Consider the following 16,172-nt stretch of genomic DNA (forward strand, 5'->3'; position numbering starts at 1 on the left):
ATTGTACGAGTACGAATAAGGGTGCATACGAGTAGAATTGTTGATGCTGAACGAGGATGTAATTGTAAGCATTTTTGATAAGTAGAAGTATTTTGATAAGTGTTTTGAAGTCTTTCAAAAGTGTATGAATACATATTAAAACACTACATGTATATACATTTTAACTGAGTCGTTAAGTCATCGTTAGTCGTTACATGTAAATGTTGTTTTGAAACCTTTTGGTTAACGATCTTGTTTAATGTTGTTAACCCATTGTTTATTATTACAAATGAGATGTTAAATTTTTATATTATCATGATATTATGATATATAATATATCTTAGTATGATATATATACAGTTAAATGTCGTTACAACGATAATCGTTACATATATGTCTCGTTTCGAAATCATTAAGTTAGTAGTCTTATTTTTACATATGTATTTCAATGTTAATACACTTAATAATATATTTACTTATCATTTAACATAATTAACCAAGTGTATCAATATCTTAATATGATTCATATGTACCTAGTAAGACGTTGTTATAACGATAATCGTTATATATATCGTTTTCGAGTTTCTTAAATTAATAGTCTCATTTTTATGTATATAACTCATTGTTAAAATACCTAATGAGATACATACTTATAATAAAATCATGTTAACTATATATATATAACCATATATATGTCATCGTATAGTTTTTACAAGTTTTAACGTTCGTGAATCACCGGTCAACTTGGGTGGTCAATTGTCTATATGAAACCTATTTCAATTAATCAAGTCTTAACAAGTTTAACATGTTGGAAACACTTAATCATGTAAATAACAATTTCATTTAATATATATATATATATATATATATATATATATATATATATATATATATATATATATATATATATATATATATATAAACATGGAAAAGTTCGGGTCACTACAGTACCTACCCGTTAAATAAATTTCGTCCCGAAATTTTAAGCAGTTGGAGGTGTTGACGTATCTTCTGGAAATAAATGCAGGTATTTCTTCTTCATCTGACCTTCACGCTCCCAGGTGAACTCGGGTCCTCTACGAGCATTCCATCGAACCTTAACAATCGGTATCTTGTTTTGTTTAAGTCTCTTAACCTCACGATCCATTATTTCGACGGGTTCTTCAATGAATTGAAGTTTTTCATTGATTTGGATTTCGTCCAATGAAATAGTGATATATTCTTTAGCAAAATATTTCTTCAAATTTGAGAAGTGAAAAGTGTTATGTACAGCCGCGAGTTGTTGAGGTAGCTCCAGTTGGTAAGCTACTGGTCCGACACGATCTATAATCTTGAATGGTCCAATGTACCTTGGATTTAGTTTCCCCCGTTTACCAAATCGAACAACGCCTTTCCAAGAAGAAACCTTAAGCATGACTATTTCTCCAATTTCAAACTCTATATCTTTTCTTTTACTGTCCGCGTAGCTCTTTTGTCGACTATGGGCGGTTTTCAATCTTTGTTGAATTTGGATGATTTTCTCGGCAGTTTCTTGTATTATCTCCGGACCCGTAATCTGTCTATCCCCCACTTCACTCCAACAAATCGAAGACCTGCACTTTCTACCATAAAGTGCTTCAAACGGCGCCATCTCAATGCTCGAATGGTAGCTGTTGTTGTAGGAAAATTCTGCTAACGGTAGATGTCGATCCCAACTGTTTCCGAAATCAATAACACAAGCTCATAGCATGTCTTCAAGCATTTGTATCGTCCTTTCGCTCTGCCCATCAGTTTGTGGATGATAGGCAGTACTCATGTCTAGACGAGTTCCTAATGCATGCTGTAATGTCTGCCAGAATCTTGAAATAAATCTGCCATCCCTATCAGAGATAATAGAGATTGGTATTCCATGTCTGGAGACGACTTCCTTCAAATACAGTCGTGCTAACTTCTCCATCTTGTCATCTTCTCTTATTGGCAGGAAGTGTGTTGATTTGGTGAGACGATCAACTATTACCCAAATAGTATCAAAACCACTTGCAGTCCTTGGCAATTTAGTAATGAAATCCATGGTAATGTTTTCCCATTTCCATTCCGGGATTTCAGGTTGTTGTAGTAGACCTGATGGTTTCTGATGCTCAGCTTTGACCTTAGAACACGTCAAACATTCTCCTACGTATTTAGCAACATCGGCTTTCATACCCGGCCACCAAAAATGTTTCTTAAGATCCTTGTACATCTTCCCCGTTCCAGGATTTATTGAGTATCTGGTTTTATGAGCTTCTCTAAGTACCATTTCTCTCATATCTCCAAATTTTAGTACCCAAATTCTTTCAGCCCTATACCGGGTTCCGTCTTCCCGAATATTAAGATGCTTCTCCGATCCTTTGGGTATTTCATCCTTTAAATTTCCCTCTTTTAAAACTCCTTGTTGCGCCTCCTTTATTTGAGTAGTAAGGTTATTGTGAATCATTATATTCATAGATTTTACTCGAATGGGTTCTCTGTCCTTTCTGCTAAAGGCGTCGGCTACCACATTTGCCTTCCCCGGGTGGTAACGAATCTCAAAGTCGTAATCATTCAACAATTCAATCCACCTACGCTGCCTCATATTCAGTTGTTTCTGATTAAATATGTGCTGAAGACTTTTGTAGTCGGTATATATAATACTTTTGACCCCATATAAGTAGTGCCTCCAAGTCTTTAATGCAAAAACAACCGCGCCTAATTCCAAATCATGCGTCGTATAATTTTGCTCGTGAATCTTCAATTGTCTAGACGCATAAGCAATCACCTTCGTTCGTTGCATTAATACACAACCGAGACCTTGCTTTGATGTGTCACAATAAATCACAAAATCATCATTCCCTTCAGGCAATGACAATATAGGTGCCGTAGTTAGCTTTTTCTTCAATAACTGAAACGGTTTCTCTTGTTCATCCTTCCATTCAAATTTCTTCCCTTTATGCGTTAATGCAGTCGGTGCCATTTCCTTCAAAATAGTTAAATGGAACAAGTTAATCATACAGAATATTAAGAGTAGTTAATAGTATTTCGTAGCATAATATGAACTCATTTATAAAAGCTTTTTCTTCATATTAGCGTTTTATAAGTTTAAATTCGGGTAGTACCTACCCGTTAAGTTCATACTTAGTAGCTAATATACAATTCAACTACTACAATTCTATATGAAAAACTGATTATAATAATATTTCGCGTTCAAACTTTTACACAATATTTTACAAACTTACAATACCACTTATTTTACATATAGCATGAAATATAGCACACAATAAATTTGATACAAGATGGTTGTGAAGATAATTCTAGCTAGTACACAAGTCGTTCAGCAAAGGCAATAAAGACACGTAATTCATACGTCCAGAAACAAGTCATTGCATTCTGGTTTTACTAGGATTACTTCCCATCCTTGGTCTTGTGGAACATAACCGTTATGGCCGTTGATAAGACAACGTGTTGTAACGTCGTCAAAGGGACGAGGGTTACGTAATGTCCAACAGTCCCGTAACAATCTAAAAACCTCATTTCTTACCCCAATTACCGACTCCGTCACTTGTGAGAACGTTTTGTTTAATAGTTGTAGCCCGATGTTCTTGTTCTCACTTTGGTGAGAAGCGAACATTACTAATCCGTAAGCATAACATGCTTCTTTATGTTGCATGTTAGCCGCTTTTTCTAAATCACGAAGTCCAATATTCGGATATATTGAGTCAAAATAATTTCTTAACCCATTGCGTAAAATAGCATTTGGGTTCCCCGCAATATATGCGTCAAAGTAAACACATCGTAACTTATGGATTTCCCAATGTGATATCCCCCATCTTTCGAACGAAAGCCTTTTATAAACCAAGGCATTCTTGGAACGTTCTTCGAATGTCTTACAAACTGATCTCGCCTTAAATAGTTGTGCCGAAGAATTCTGACCGACTCTAGACAAGATTTCATCAATCATGTCTCCGGGTAGGTCTCTTAAAATATTGGGTTGTCTATCCATTTTGTGTTTTTATACTGTAAAATAGACAAGAGTTAGATTCATAAAAAAAAATACTTATTAATACAAGCAATTTTTACATATATCATAAAGCATATGCACACTATATTACATATATTACACCACACGAATACAACTATCTTATTCCGACTCGCTTGTTTCTTCTTCTTCAGTTTTAGTTCGTTTTGCCAAGTTTCTAGGGATATATGATGTTCCCCTAATACGAGCCATCGTTTTCCACGTTGGTTTAGAAAAACCTGGTGGTTTAGAGGTTCCCGGGTCATTGTTACAACTTAAGGACTTCGGAGGTTGACGATACATATAAAGTTCATCGGGGTTGGAATTAGATTTCTCTATTTTTATGCCCTTTCCCTTATTAGTTTCTTTTGCCTTTTTAAATTTAGTTGGGGTAATTTCTATAACATCATCGGAATTCTCGTCGGAATCCGATTCATCGGAGAATTGGTAATCCTCCCAATATTTTGCTTCCTTGGCGGAAACACCATTGACCATAATTAACCTTGGTCGGTTGGTTGAGGATTTTCTTTTACTTAACCGTTTTATTATTTCCCCCACCGGTTCTATTTCTTCATCCGATTCCGATTCTTCTTTCGGTTCCGATTCTTCTTCCGGTTCCGACTCTTCTTCCGGTTCCTCTTCGGGAAATTGTGAATCAGTCCACGAATCATTCCAATTTACATTTAACTCTTTATTATTATTAGGTGATTCAATGGGACTTGTTCTAGAGGTAGACATCTATCACATAATATCAAACGCGTTAAGAGATTAATATATCACATAATATTCACATGTTAAAAATATATAGTTTCCAACAAAATTTGTTAAGCAATCATTTTTCAAGTAAACACGGTCGAAGTCCAGACTCACTAATGCATCCTAACAAACTCGATAAGATACACTAATGCAAAATTCTGGTTCTCTAAGACCAACGCTCGGATACCAACTGAAATGTCCTGTTCTTATTGATTAAAAACGTTCCATATTAATTGATTTCGTTGCGAAGTTTTGACCTCTATATGAGACGTTTTTTTTTAAAGACTGCATTCATTTTTAAAACAAACCATAACCTTTATTTCATAAATAAAGGTTTAAAAAGCTTTACGTAGATTATCAAATAATGATAATCTAAAATATCCTGTTTACACACAACCATTACATAATGGTTTACAGTACAAATATTTTACATCGAAATTAGTTTCTTGAATGCAGTTTTTACACAATATCATACAAATATGGACTCCAAATCTTGTCCTTATTTTAGTATGCAACAGCGGAAGCTCTTAGTATTTACCTGAGAATAAACATGCTTTAAACGTCAACAAAAATGTTGGTGAGTTATAGGTTTAACCTATATATATCAAATCGTAACAATAGACCACAAGATTTCATATTTCAATACACATCCCATACATAGAGATAAAAATCATTCATATGGTGAACACCTGGTAACCGACATTAACAAGATGAATATATAAGAATATCCCCATCATTCCGGGACACCCTTCGGATATGATATAAATTTCGAAGTACTAAAGCATCCGGTACTTTGGATGGGGTTTGTTAGGCCCAATAGATCTATCTTTAGGATTCGTGTCAATTAGGGTGTCTGTTCCCTAATTCTTAGATTACCAGACTTAATAAAAAGGGGCATATTCGATTTTGATAATTCAACCATAGAATGTAGTTTCACGTACTTGTATCTATTTTATAAATCATTTATAAAACCTGCATGTATTCTCATCCCAAAAATATTAGATTTTAAAAGTGGGACTATAACTCACTTTCACAGATTTTTACTTCGTCGGGAAGTAAGACTTGGCCACTGGTTGATTCACGAACCTATAGCAATATATACATATATATCAAAGTATGTTCAAAATATATTTACAACACTTTTAATATGTTTTGATGTTTTAAGTTTATTAAGTCAGCTGTCCTCGTTAGTAACCTACAACTAGTTGTCCACAGTTAGATGTACAGAAATAAATCGATAAATATTATCTTGAATCAATCCACGACCCAGTGTATACGTATCTCAGTATTGATCACAACTCAAACTATATATATTTTGGAATTAACCTCAACCCTGTATAGCTAACTCCAACATTCGCATATAGAGTGTCTATGGTTGTTCCGAAATATATATAGATGTGTCGACATGATAGGTCGAAACATTGTATACGTGTCTATGGTATCTCAAGATTACATAATATACAATACAAGTTGATTAAGTTATGGTTGGAATAGATTTGTTACCAAATTTCACGTAGCTAAAATGAGAAAAATTATCCAATCTTGTTTTACCCATAACTTCTTCATTTTAAATCCGTTTTGAGTGAATAAAATTGCTATGGTTTAATATTGAACTCTATTTTATGAATTTAAACAGAAAAATTATAGGTTTATAGTCGGAAAAGTAAGTTACAAGTCGTTTTTGTAAAGGTAGTCATTTCAGTCGAAAGAACGACGTCTAGATGACCATTTTAGAAAACATACTTCCACTTTGAGTTTAACCATAATTTTTGGATATAGTTTCATGTTCATAATAAAAATCATTTTCTCAGAATAACAACTTTTAAATCAAAGTTTATCATAGTTTTTAATTAACTAACCCAAAACAGCCCGCGGTGTTACTACGACGGCGTAAATCCGGTTTTACGGTGTTTTTCGTGTTTCCAGGTTTTAAATCATTAAGTTAGCATATCATATAGATATATAACATGTGTTTAGTTGATTTTAAAAGTCAAGTTAGAAGGATTAACTTTTATTTGCGAACAAGTTTAGAATTAACTAAACTATGTTCTAGTGATTACAAGTTTAAACCTTCGAATAAGATAGCTTTATATGTATGAATCGAATGATGTTATGAGCATCATTACTACCTCAAGTTCCTTGGATAAACCTACTGGAAATAAGAAAAATAGATCTAGCTTCAAAGGATCCTTGGATGGCTTGAAAGTTCTTGAAGCAGAATCATGATACGAAAACAATTTCAAGTAAGATTTCCACTCGAAATAAGATTGTTATAGTTATAGAAATTGAATTAAAGTTTGAATATGATTATTACCTTGTATTAGAAAGATAACCTACTGTAAGTAACAAAGGTTTCTTGATCTTGGATGATTACTTGGAATGGATTTAGAAAACTTGGAAGTAAACTTGCAATCTTGGAAGTATTCTTGATTTTATGAAACTAGAACTTTTGGAATTTATGAAGAACACTTAGAACTTGAAGATAGAACTTGAGAGAGATCAATTAGATGAAGAAAATTGAAGAATGAAAGTGTTTTTAGGTGTTTTTGGTCGTTGGTGTATGGATTAGATATAAAGGATATGTAATTTTGTTTTCATGTAAATAGGTCATGAATGATTATTCATATTTTTGTAATTTTATGAGATATTTCATGCTAGTTGCCAAATGATGGTTCCCACATGTGTTAGGTGACTCACATGGGCTGCTAAGAGCTGATCATTGGAGTGTATATACCAATAGTACATACATCTAAAAGCTGTGTATTGTACGAGTACGAATACGGGTGCATACGAGTAGAATTGTTGATGAAACTGAACGAGGATGTAATTGTAAGCATTTTTGCTAAGTAGAAGTATTTTGATAAGTGTCTTGAAGTCTTTCAAAAGTGTATGAATACATATTAAAACACTACATGTATATACATTTTAACTGAGTCGTTAAGTCATCGTTAGTCGTTACATGTAAATGTTGTTTTGAAACCTTTAGGTTAACGATCTTGTTGAATGTTGTTAACCCATTGTTTATTATAACAAATGAGATGTTAAATTTTTATATTATCATGATATTATGATATATAATATATCTTAGTATGATATATATACAGTTAAATGTAGTTACAACGATAATCGTTACATATATGTCTCGTTTCGAAATCATTAAGTTAGTAGTCTTATTTTTACATATGTATTTCATTGTTAATACACTTAATAATATATTTACTTATCATTTAACATAATTAACCAAGTGTATCAATATCTTAATATGATTCATATGTACCTAGTAAGACGTTGTTATAACGATAATCGTTATATATATCGTTTTCGAGTTTCTTAAATTAATAGTCTCATTTTTATATATATAACTCATTGTTAAAATACCTAATGAGATACATACTTATAATAAAATCATGTTAACTATATATATATATATATAACCATATATATGTCATCGTATAGTTTTTACAAGTTTTAACGTTCGTGAATCACCGGTCAACTTGGGTGGTCAATTGTCTATATGAAACCTATTTCAATTAATCAAGTCTTAACAAGTTTAACATGTTGGAAACACTTAATCATGTAAATAACAATTTTATTTAATATATATATATATAAACATGGAAAAGTTCGGGTCACTACAGAAGTAACCATTCGGGGGGAAGTGGGGGGAAGCAAAAACTTTTTTTTTCGTTTTTTGAAAAAACTTTGTTCACGAACATTATAGATGAGATGAAAATATGAACATTTAGTAGAGACACTTTGTGATAAATGTTTTTATTTTGGCGGGAAAACGCTCGAAGAAGTAATATATAACAATTATCGTGTTTTGCGAGCGTATTGTGAGGTTTTAGCTATTGGGGTTTAGATATTAGGGTTTATAGGGTTTAGATATTAGGGTTTAGAAATTTAGGGTTTAGGGTTTAGATTTAGGGTTTAGATTTAGGATTTAGATTGAGTTTTTAACATATATCTTGGCCTCCCAAAATTCAACTATAATTCCATTCCAACTTGCATATAAAAGACCAAAGCCAGCACTTCAATGAAAAATTAGGTTTAATCATATATCTTGGCCTCCCAAAATTCAACTATAATTCCATTCCATTAACTAGAGAAAAAATCATAATAGAGTTGATTTTGTGTACTATCCGTAGAGCCCGATGTACAAGCATTAACATTACTTGAAGTTGTAGACGTACTATGGACCATAGATCAAACGTATTAACCTAGATTAACGGCGGAAACGATAACTAGGGCGATTCGAATACTTGATTAAATATCGGGATCAATCTAACCAATAAATAGTTGATATAATCGATGCCTAGAGCCTTGTATTCAGTTGGGGATTGGTCTGGGACGGTAAACACAGAGTAATACGACGGCAATAGGGTTTGTGGTGTGTAACCTAACAATGAACCACAAAACCTGTATATATATATATATATATTTCCAGTGACCATCGGCCGGTGGTCTGGGACCTATGGCCGATGGTGAGAGACCCTCGACCGATGGTCCCTACCATCGGTCGATGGTCTGAGCAGCCAACCAACTGCTCTTAACCATTTCACGACATTATACTAAGCAATTCAAATACAGAGTATTAATGACGATGTTCATACATGACTGAAATACGAAACACAAAATTAATAGAACTTATTACATAATAGAACTTATTACATACTAGAACTCGGGATTATGCACCAACAAACTCCCCCTAAGACCTAGTTCTATTTCAAAAATCTTCAGTCATCATTTACCTCATTCGTACGGATCGATTACCATGTTGTTCAAGTAGCACAGCTTAGCTACTTTCACATACTGTTCAGCCTGTACCCTGTTCTCACGACGATAGAGCATACGATTGTAATACAACGTAAAAATATCAGCCTCAGTACAATTTCTTAACCAAATCGGATCCAACACACGAATGCAATCAATATCATCTTCTTTCAGCTTATCCAAAATAATCACAGCTTCTTCAGAACGATCATCATAAAACCACCATCTGAATCTCTGACTCCAATTCTGCGGCAACTTCCTTAAAGGTACCTTCTTCATAGTCTTTGCTCGCTTATACTTCACAATCCTTCGAGATTCACCAGTTCTAGGATTAACTTTGTAACTAATCCTAGGAAATTGTGGCCTAAAACCTTCACAATTCTTTGAATTAAAAGCTATTCGAATCTTCTTCACCAGTAACGAAGATTGATCGTTCATTCCACAATACAACATTCTCAACCTGGCAATCTGCATTAGCTCAAAATACGGCAGTGACTTGAATTCGTGACCATGTTTAATATAATCAACACCAAACTCTCTCTTAATCTCAAACATGTTGAATTCTTCAATGTACGCCCAGGCAAGAATTCTTCCTTTCGCACTCTTTCTCAAATTAATCATTTTTAAGTACTTTGGCTCAAGCTTCGGTTTCTCACAGTACTTTCTGATTCTCAATATATCACGCCAATCAGCTTCTAACTTCTCGACAACTTCATCATTATACTTAACCGGCAAGAAACCTTCAGGCAAAACCTCCGTTCTTTCTTTTTCTTTACACCTTCTATTCAAAATCTCATCATCAGTTCTAAACAACTCCTCAAAACCCGGAAGATCTTCATTCTTATCATTTCTATACGTAGGAAAATCTTCATGTGTAACATCTTCAACTAAACCATCTACATCCCTATCATCAAGATCTTCAGAAATCTCAGGCCCAAAAGAATCATCCTCTGATGGAGGATCATCGGACTGTGCGTCAGCAGCTTTAGCTTCTTCTTGCTCTAGACGCACCATCTCGTCCAGCTCAGATCTAGTGAAATTGTGAGGGATCTCCCCCTCTTCTAAATCATGATAAACAACAGAATGCTTGAGCTCATCCTGTTTAGAAAAGAAATCACTAAAACTATAATCAATTTTAAGAGGAATTACTGATAGTGCTGTAGCTTTGGAGGAACCAGGTGCCTCCACCATTTGATTATCAGTCTCTCCCTCGGGCAATTCAACCAAATCAAACTTCTCTTCCCACGCAGTAACCTTAGCTAAAGTAGATTCAGCCAACTTCCTAGCTTGAGAAGCTTCTCTTTTCGCATCAGTCAATAACAACGACTGATCACCAACCTTCTTCTGAAGCAACTCAACTTGCATACTTAACCGAGTAACGTCCTCGGACTTCACACGATTCTCTTCCTTCAAATTCTCAACCTTCTCATCCATTTTCTTTCTCAACCTCAAGTTGTTAGCCATCGCTTGAACATATAAATCATTCAAATTCTGAAGAGTAGATGAGCTAACACCTCCTTCTGCCCCTGTACGTGGTGGAGCACTAGGAGTTGGAGTAGAAACCGTCTCCTGTGACACTTGTTGAGCTATGGGTGGTGATTGATGAGTCGATTGGGTTTGTTGTATCGGTTGTTGTTGTCCTTGAGTCTGAGAGGGCTGAGCTCCCTGAGTAGCACCAGTAGCAGATCCACCCTAATTCTTTAAAACAAATCTAAACCTCTTATGTGGTCTCAACTTAGTAGAAACCTGAGAACCTTCATCTTCTACCAGTCTTCTTCTTTCACCTCTCGGAGCTTCCCCACCAACATTAGGATTAACATCACCACTCTCATCAACTAAACCTCCAGCACCTGAACCACCTGCAGCTTGAGTTTTCATGGGTTGATCAACTTCTTCATCACTGTTAGCTACCTCAAAATCAGGCTCTCGATCAGATAAACTGTTTTCGTTTCTCCACTTCTTTCCTGGTGGACACTGATAATCCTCTCGAGCAAGATGACACACCAGCTTGCCATCACTAGCGCTTTTCTTCTGATTCAATCGGTTGAACGTAAGATCAGTCATATGTTTCAACTCAATGATATCTTTCTTCAACCTAGGCAGATCCATAGTTTGACTATTGATCATTATCTGTAGAAACCTCGGATAAATCAAATATTGTTGACTTGTCACATTCTCCACCAGCAGATCAAAGATAACCCCCGAGAAATTGAAATCAGCTTTTAGAATCAATGCTGCAAACATTCCCTGATAGATCTCGCTGAGCTCATCAAACTCGCCTTGTAACAGACTCAAACACTTAACCACCACCAATGACAAATATCTGTACGGTGGAGTGAATCCACTTCTCTTGATTGTAGCTCGAGTAATGTCACCGGCATACTTACACCTCAGCATACATCCAGTGATCTTTGTCTTGGATAGCTTCTTGGGCATGTCCTCAGTATCCTCAAATAAAAACATATTGCGAATAGTGTCTTCAGAAATCTTAACCTCTTGATCACACACAGAACTCACTATCACTTATCTATTATCAACAGTTTCAATTATCGCATTCTTCCAGAACTCTCTCTGATGAGAATAGTAAGCAGTACACGGCATGGATACTGCAGCAAAAATCCTTGAACGTTTTAAGAATTCTATCACTTCTTTGTACTTGCCAGCATTAGGACCCTTATCACTTAGACAAGCAGTCAAGTTTGAACCACTGCAAGCCTTCAATCCTGGAAGATTAGCAGAACTCGGTCCTCCTGATGATTCAGTCTCAGAACTGTGAGCTACCTATTCTTGATCCATCTGAGTACCTGACATGATTAACAATAACTGCAAACACAATTTTAGATCAACATTATATTCATGAATGATTAGATATCACTGATTGATCATCACAGAATATATTACATTAAAAGAGTAACAAATTAAGATCACGGTTACACGATCACATGTCCAAAGTAAGACCATTACAGACATAAAATAGTGTATTAATGCTAACAAGCTAGCATTATCAAATTACATATCAAGCTGAAAATAAACAAACACAGAAACATAAACTCAGAATCAGTCATCCCATAATGGGATCCTCTGGCACTAGCTTTTCCTCATGTTAAATCACACCAAGTTTCTCAAACAAGTTATACAATAAAGCTGCGTACGAAAATGGTTCTTCTGTCTCAAGAAAATCTTTCATTACATGAATGAGAAAGTGACCCACGTTTATTTGAATACCCTCTAGTAGACAATATAGAAACAAAGCCTCAGTACCAGACAGCAGATTATCTCCTTCTTTCCTAAAGGTCACATTCCTTTTGATAATCCTTAAATGTATCTCATGTTGTTGTAAGATATCATCATCTCTAACCTCAACCCTACTAGCATTAACTACTCTCTGGTTTGCATAGCCTTGCAATTATGTCAGATAGTTTGAATCTATTGGGGATCTTTCTCAGATCTTTGCAATGATACAGTATCTTAACCCCGGTGTGAGGAATATTCAACAGGTCTGAGAATTCCTCCATAGTCCACTTATACTGTTGGTTAAATAAGTCTGAGTGCACAAATTTCTTCTTACCATCTTCTAAGGCAACATTGGCATAGAATTCCCATAGTAATTCAGGACATAAGTAATCCCCGATGTCTAAAAAGACTTGACACCCAATCTGTTCCCAAGGACTATAGGTCTGTCGAGTTGCAATAACCTTTTGTTCCACTAAAATGGGTCGTCCTCTAGCCAGAATTCTCCTACGGTCGATGTTAAACATCCATTACCCAACAAAGGAACCTCCTGACATTCTAATACATACTACAAGCACTAGCATTAGAGAGGCATAACAGAAAAAACCAGAGACCAAAAAAAAAATTCAATTAAATTCAATATAAAAATCTACCATCGGTTCAATCAAGTGACCATCGGTCGATGGACTGGACCATCGGTCCGATGGTCTAGACCTACGGCAGTTGGTCTAAAGCACATCTACAAACTGATCAATTTAGGACCTACGACCGAGTGAAGTGTCATCCGGTCGAGTGTGAGACACCATCGGTCGATGGTCAGAGACCATCGGCCGGAGGTAGTTCATCAGATCTGTTTGATTAAAAACCCCAATTCGATCAATCTGTGGTTTCTGATTAGGATTTTGGTCACAATAGATGCTAAATAGGTCGATTAACATAATTATATCAACTATTTCATCAGATAACGAGCAAAAATCAATCGATTGAAAAATATAACTTCGAACACAAAATTAAAGAATTAAACTAAACGAAATCGAGTTAGATTACCTCGTTTGTGGCGCTAGAATCACAGTAAAAAGGTGAGTAAAACACACGGACAAAAACTCCTTTCCTCTTAACTTGAAAAATTAGGGTAAAATCACTCCAAATTGCAACAAGTGACTGACCCGTTCGACTCTGGGTCTTTTTATACCCTGTCAGTGACCATCGATCGATGGTCTAATCCGTTGGCCTGAGGGTCTTGACACTCGGTCGAGTGTCTTTGTCCATCGGCCGTATGTAATTAAAGTCGGCCGGTGGTCTGGGCTTTTGAAAAACTTTAAAACTTAACCCTTTTCAAATTCAAACTATACTTCTTTTATCACATTTACTCCCCCTGGGACTGATCTCCACAGTATAAATCAAACACGCTTTGTTCCTTTAAGCTCTAAACAACTTGTTTTCAAATTTAATGAAAAACATTGGATTCCTTTCACAGTAAACCTTTCCGAGAACTGAGTTGTTTGGCTTAAACCATAAACAGAAATGCTCATGCAACTAATCTATGAATGCAAACTATCTCAGATATGCATGCTCATGTAAATACACAAAGTAAATAACTATACAAGACCCAGTGTGTCATGATTAGCAATATTATAACAGACGTAATCAGTAACATTTAACCTTTTATATCTGTAGTGAATTAACTTCTAACATCAGTTTCATTAAACATTAACATTAACAAATGCATGATGTTATCGACATAAGAACAAGTAAAACTGCTTATCATGAATCACACTTCAAGGAGTATAGCACATCTTTTAGTGAGTTGATATATCAAATTAATTAAATCTTTTGATTCGGGGATCAGAACTGAACTATATTGACAAGTTATTCCACAGTTCATTCACAAACTTGTTTGATAAAGCATATACAGAACAACTTTCAAATATATCAGTAAACATTTATCAACTTTCACCCTAGGCTTTGATGATCACGTTATATTAATTACCTTAAAACTTTTCAATGTTAGACTTTGATCACGAAGTCAGTCCTCATTTGAGATCGTACGATGTTTCAGGTAGAACAATTGAGCACAACATGTTGACGTTGTCCTCTTATCACATCAATGTACTTTCAATTTAATTGAACAGAACCATCACACGATGTTTCTAGCAACCCTGTCAGCCATGAGCTTCTACCTTAAACTTACGCCTTCCGTTTCAGATAACTTTGTGAATCTCAAATTTATTGCATACTTTGAAAAGACGCATACCGGCCGCTATAAACCCCATACTTAAACGGAAATCGTACGATGTATGATGTTTGATGGATGGAAGTGATAAATATATTTGAGTGATGGAACGCTAAGATATCCTCCAGAAGATATTCCCTCTATCCACGTCAATAGGCACAATCCCATACCACAGACAAAAGAAGTAAAATTCACTAATTGAGATGTGAACTGAATGATTTAAGTTCTCTATATCTGATGATCTGATAAATTCTCCCCCTTGGATGTAGATAACTAAATCTTTCATAATAAGTCTCCGATTGGAATATATGTTATCGCAGACTCAGAAAACCGAGGAATCTCTGAAGCTTTGTTCAATTCTTGATCCATGATTCTCTTGCAGTTAGGTGATGCACAATGTTATATACAACACAAAAGAAATAAACAGATTCAATTTTTTTTTTTAAACAGAAATAAACCGAATGATGTTGCCTTTTCTCCATAAATAAAACAAACAAAATAAATAAGTGAATACAACTATACATGATGATGATGCACCACTGTCTTTGACTTTATAGTAACTGCACAGAAAACCAATCTTCTGATATTGAAATCTAGAACCCGATGACGTTGCAATATACAAATCATTCTGTGTCTGTGATACAAGACTGTACTTCTTAACCCTTTTAGAGAAAACACCTCCCTTTAGGTACCCAATATGTATGTTGTTGGATTTCGGTCCAAGTAATAAAGGTAAATAGAAACAAGTATGCATCCTAGACAAAGTATGCTCACCTTGGGGACTCACAAAATTATATTTTTACTACCGAGTATAAATCGTAGTAGGGGAGACCTCAACAGTCTGTTAAGTTTCTGAACAATCATTTCTCAGTACATAGTCAGTGATAAGTAGGTGACTACCCTCAACCACTGTAAATCTTTCCACGATTTCCTCATCATGATATTTACGCTTTGTTAGTGTGATCATCTCTATCTAGAATTAGGCCAATAAAGTCTACTAACACATTATCAATCATTCTATATTACTTTTATTTCACAACTTACATGTCAGTTCAGTATTGCAATCACTTCCCCACAAACATAACAAGCAACTCATTTTCAGGTTTTTCAATTTTTATGGATTTTTCATTTTTCAATTTTTATTTATTTTTCTGGTTTTTCTGATTTTTATGGCCTTTTGATTTTCTCTGT

The sequence above is a fragment of the Rutidosis leptorrhynchoides genome, chromosome 11 (genome assembly GCF_046630445.1).
Source record: "Rutidosis leptorrhynchoides isolate AG116_Rl617_1_P2 chromosome 11, CSIRO_AGI_Rlap_v1, whole genome shotgun sequence".
NCBI classification, from domain to species: domain Eukaryota; kingdom Viridiplantae; phylum Streptophyta; class Magnoliopsida; order Asterales; family Asteraceae; genus Rutidosis; species Rutidosis leptorrhynchoides.